Below are 5,103 nucleotides of genomic sequence, written 5' to 3' on the forward strand. Positions count from 1 at the left end.
TTTCAAAATCTCTTCTTTCAGAGGGCCTGATGCGACAAACAAACTATAATGTATTTTCCTCTTAGATTTCATAAGTACTCAATTTCTCAGGCGATTCACTATTCACCTCGGATCCCCCTTAGCCGGGCTCAGATCCTCTTTAACACAATGTTAGATTAGTCTCCCTTCATCTGGCTCAGACCAATTTCAATTTAACTTTTAACACAACTTGCTTTAACCAAAAACTCTCAGCTGATCTCCCTCTGCCGGGCTTGGATCAACTTCAATTTAACTTTTTAGCACAAACTTGCTTTATCCAAAAGCTCTCAGCTGATCTCCCTCTGCCGGACTCGGACCAACTTCAATTTACTTTGTTTTAACATTGAAGAGTTAAGATTGTGCACAGGATTTTGCTTGACCCGTTGCAGGACCAATTTGATTCACAATTCTTTCACTCTTTCAGTTGTAATCATTACAAAGACTTTCAAATGAGCATGCACGCGGTGCTAAACCACTCTGTCTAAGGTATTGTATCTTGGCTTCAACGTTCAATCACTCATCTGTTGTTAAATTTTACTTGCGTTGATTATCACATACGCGTCATACAATGTTCGCTTCAGCGTTCACTATATAATGTTGCCACTTGCAACCTTGGCTTCAACACAGACCGGTCTGGTATCAGTCTCCCCAACTCACTGGCTGTGCTGACTCCACTGGTGCTGCTTTGTTGTAGGAGCCAAGGACAGAACCACAGTGCCAAGCAATTCTCCCCACCTTGACTATCGATGTGGGAGAGCCCAGGGACATCATGTAGGGGTCGCAACTGCGAACCCTTAGGTCTCCTGTGCTACCCCTTTGGTCTCCCTTGCTACCCCTAAAAAAAGGATCAAAAACATTTTTTTTCTAATTTGTTTTTTTAATGTAAGGTCTTGGGCTGTGGCCTGCACCATGTGGCTCTTTGCTTCTAGAGTGGCTGGCTTTATTGTTCAGGCCTCATTAAAAAACATGTTTTTTAAAAGAACAGGGGTTGCACAAGTCTAACACTTTCAGGAGTAACAATAAATAAGAAAGAGTGGGAATACCAAATAATGTGTCTTTCTATAGTTCTATACAATAATTGTTAGACTCATTAAAGGTTTATTTCAGAAACACTTCAGGGGGTGAGTCACTGATTTAGTCTGTTCTTAAGCACCTCAACTCAGCCTTTCATCCTTCTGAGGTTGATAAATTAGTATCAACACAGGTTGGGTGATATTGTATGTATATTTGTTCTATATAAAGCGCTTAAGCGTAAGTTCTATATAATAGCACATCATTATCATTTGGCCATGGACGTCTGCTTGCATTCACAGTAATTTGGTAATATGGGCCTATACACACTGATCTTAACGATACATATGGAGATCCATTCTTTTATGAAATGTATATCACATTATAGTGATATTGTAACCATATGTTTCATACTATGCTTAGCAACAATGCTATGTGATGCCACTTCCTGTTTTGTCAAGGGGTGAAAAGGTTGTGTTCCATTGCTTCCGGTGATAGCACTTCAGGGTGGGGTCAAATTACATCACTTCCTGTGATGTCATCAGAGGTCAGGGTCGTGTGATGTCATTTCTACTACCCCTGGCATTTTGGTGAAATAACGTCCATGGGAGAGCCCGGGTATCTCTGACACACAATGCAGGATCCTTCAGCCTTGTTTCCTGTTCTTACGTTTTCTATTCTCGAAGGTTCATTAAAAAGGTCAAGGGCACATCTTTCCTTGCGAACCCCTTCGGTTTTGCCTTCTTTCGCCTTTTATTAAACTGCCATCTTAGAACTGCTGTTTCCTCATCTACTTTGCCTTGCTCAGTGTTCTCTCGTGCTCCACCTTTTATCCATGCGGGGAAGTGTAATGGAAGTCAGAGTCAGGTGTGTGTAATGGTCAGTAATTGCCTGACCATTGTTTTGGGACTTGTTGAGTATACGGCTCACGTGTTAGGCTGTTTTCTCTCATAGCAAGCTGTTTGTGAGAAATCTTTTGTGTTGGAAAATGGGATTGGAGGGAGTTGAGTTCCCAAGTATCCTACCTGTTAGGGTGGGGTATAGATGTTATAGGAAAGGGGTTACCGCGTCTCGCCATACGATATCCCACTACCCGAAGACACCTCACCCAGGTGATCCTCCTGCATTGGTCCACCCCCAGGAACTGGATCTAAAAGCGATGGCCGTGTCCTGGCCACCTGGATGACAGATCCCCGGGGACTAGCGGGTGAGACACCTTCAGGTTTCTCACAACACCAGTATTACAAAAAAAGATCCCGAAGGGAAAAAGGGAGTTCACATGGAGGAGTACTGTATTAATTTGAGTACTCAATTATGGAAATAGAGGCGAGGAAGAAAAGGAGAGCCCAGTCATAAATATTCACATTATCATTTTTAATTAGTAATTTATTACCATTATAAAATTGCATAATATATAAACATCAAATCAACAATAAAATCGATGAATTGATTATAAAATACTTGTCAAATCTAATGCCTCAAGCCATTCAATAGCAGTTTAGTTGCCACAATTCGTAACCTCATGTTACTCAAGGTGAAGCATCGCTGTCTCATTTTAAATTCCATCCAAATAGTCAAAGTGCTATGGAGAGGGCAAATAGTTAACAATTGAATAAAGTGCTAAGTGCAACCAAGTGCTAAGTGCCAAGTTGTTAACAAAGAAATAAAGTACTAAATGCAAAAAAAAGTGCTACGTGCCTACTGTGCATACATGATCTTAAAATATCATAACAGTTTCGGCGAATTCAACCTATCTGGCTCCATTGAGCGAGTCAGTAGTCGCCTTCCTCACGGCGCACTAAATATTGCAAATAAAAACCTGGAACGAACTAATGCTTAAATTTTTTGTCTATCATTCAGTAGTTCTTGCAGGTAAAACTTTGTACAATTCATAAGAGCTTGATTGTAGATCTGAAAGTCTGTGGGAGACGTTGACCCTTAATGAAACACATTAAAACAGACAAAATAGAAAAAACAGAAAAAAAACTTTGTTAAAATACAGAGTATAATGAGTGAGCCTCCTAATTTTCGATGCCTCTAGCCATGGAAATAAAACCTGGGGATATATATATATATTCACCTAAGTTGGTCCAGAAGTGGTGCCGAAAAATGTGTTTGTTTCGATCCGCCACCCAAACAGGACTGGTGATGCAAATAAATTTACATCTACAAAAGACAAAAATAAGAAGCTAAAAGAGATATCACTAGATTATCTCAGACTTCGATTGCTAGAACGCAGTGTCCCCTGTCTCCACAGAGAGCAGATCAATATGTTACCCCTTCTATTACCAACCTTAAATTGTAGAATGTTTTAGCCTCTAATCGTGTCTGCAATCGACTCTATAATAGATAAGGATAGGGAATATTCCAAATCTTCGAGTCTTCGACGGTGTGGGATCAAGTTGGAAGGAGAGGCCAACAAATGCTAACCCGTAGGTGAAAAAACCCTAAGAAAAAGGTATAGAACAAGGTTTGCATATTAAAGGTTGTAAGCCATTAGGTGCAGCAATTAAAGAAGCGTTTTGAGTTGAAAAAGTAAACTGCATCAAATTAAATGGGTTCAGACAGGGTGGGAGGATGAACTAATGCTTGGATCAGACAAATGCCACTTGCACAAGCCTGTCCTAGTTTGTCATGTTGAAACTGACAATTCTGGACCTCTAGTGCACCCGTTTCAAGCCACTGTAATAGTGTCAAAGTTCTAATCTAGGAAAGTCTTTTATCTAGATTATTAAATAGCGGGCTCGGGTTCGCGCCGTCCGATATAGTCTCCTCCACAAGATGTATAAATATGCACAAAACTCGAGACATTAAATCAAGCTAAATATATGTCCTATGTCCTGTCGGTAACATACAAGGAGACTAAATGCGGCTCGCGGAGATGAGAGCCTACAGATATATATAAAATAGCAAAGTATTCTCACCCGGTACAAGCCTTCTCTTTCGTCTCTGAATGCAGCTGCCTGAAATGCACACCATCCGATGTGGCCTCCGCGGCTGTGTTTATAAACACACGCGATACTAGAGACAGAAACAAGACTGCGTATGTGCCCTTTGGCCTATAGAGACTAAAAAAGGACTAAAGTACGGTCTCGCCACACAGAAAACCTACAGATGTATAAATGTGTGTTAGCAAATGTAGCATGAATGAATGTGCCAACAATATTACCTACTCAGGCTATATTTAAATAACTGGCGTAAAAAAAACGCTGTTGAGTGTTGTATTCAACATTGTACGCGAAATAGCACCCTAATCAAATAGGGACTATATGCGTCAATTTAAAGTCCCATAAATGCTCAAAGGGGACTTAATTTCTAAAATACAGGGACCAAGGCATAAGTTGCCAAAATGGATGTGTTAAACAATCATCAGCGGACCTGGGTGAGGATCCACTTGCAGTGATCTAGTAAAAAAGTATATAGATGTGTGTGTAGCATGTTAAGGTATACAATGGAGCCATTCCTCTTGGCGATTAAGTCCTGTCTCATAACTATTAGTGTTATACATCCACCATTGTTCCCTTTGCGCCAAGCGGGATGCTGTGTTGTTAACATCAGTGCCATAGACTTTTTCCAAAACGCACCATTTCAAGTTGTTCAGATCATGATTGTTTTCGACAAAATGAGACACTAAGGGAGCAGACACAATTTTGTTTCGAATTTTAGATTTATGTTCGCCAATTCTAGTTTTGATAGGCCTAGATGTTCTACCAATGTACGTTAAGGCACAGGGACAGATAATTACGTAAATCACGTTTTTGGTGTTACACGTGGTATGATGATTAAGGTTCCAATTTTTACCATTAATCCCTACAACGGATCCAGTGATTGTAGAAGCACATTGGTTGCAAAAACCACATGGAAAGTGTCCTTGGATGGATTTGCCACCCCACAATCCTGTCACCGTATTCAATTTAGGTCCAGTACTCGACCTGTCGGCTTTAGTGAGCCAACTTTTGAGGTTCTTGCCTTTCTTGAATGCAAAAATAGGTTTTGCAAGTCCTGGATTATTTAGTTGAAGCAGATGCCAATGTTTCATAATGCTTTGTTTGATCTTGTGATGAAAGGTGTTGA

The 5,103-nt window shown here is 40.4% G+C and overlaps 1 long non-coding RNA gene across 1 annotated transcript; it reads right to left on the reverse strand.

Annotated features, from left to right (window-relative positions):
* Positions 1-2,322: 2,322 nt before the first annotated feature.
* LOC138493288 (uncharacterized) lies at positions 2,323-3,577 on the reverse strand. Its single transcript, XR_011276355.1, has 3 exons — positions 3,323-3,577; positions 3,110-3,195; positions 2,323-2,966 (listed from the first exon to the last, which is right to left on the reverse strand). It is a non-coding gene; the product is annotated as an uncharacterized lncRNA (long non-coding RNA).
* Between the last annotated feature and the right edge of the window lie 1,526 nt (positions 3,578-5,103).

This window comes from Ambystoma mexicanum, chromosome 10 (genome assembly GCF_040938575.1).
Source record: "Ambystoma mexicanum isolate Mex_15411 chromosome 10, UKY_AmexF1_1, whole genome shotgun sequence".
NCBI lineage: Eukaryota > Metazoa > Chordata > Amphibia > Caudata > Ambystomatidae > Ambystoma > Ambystoma mexicanum.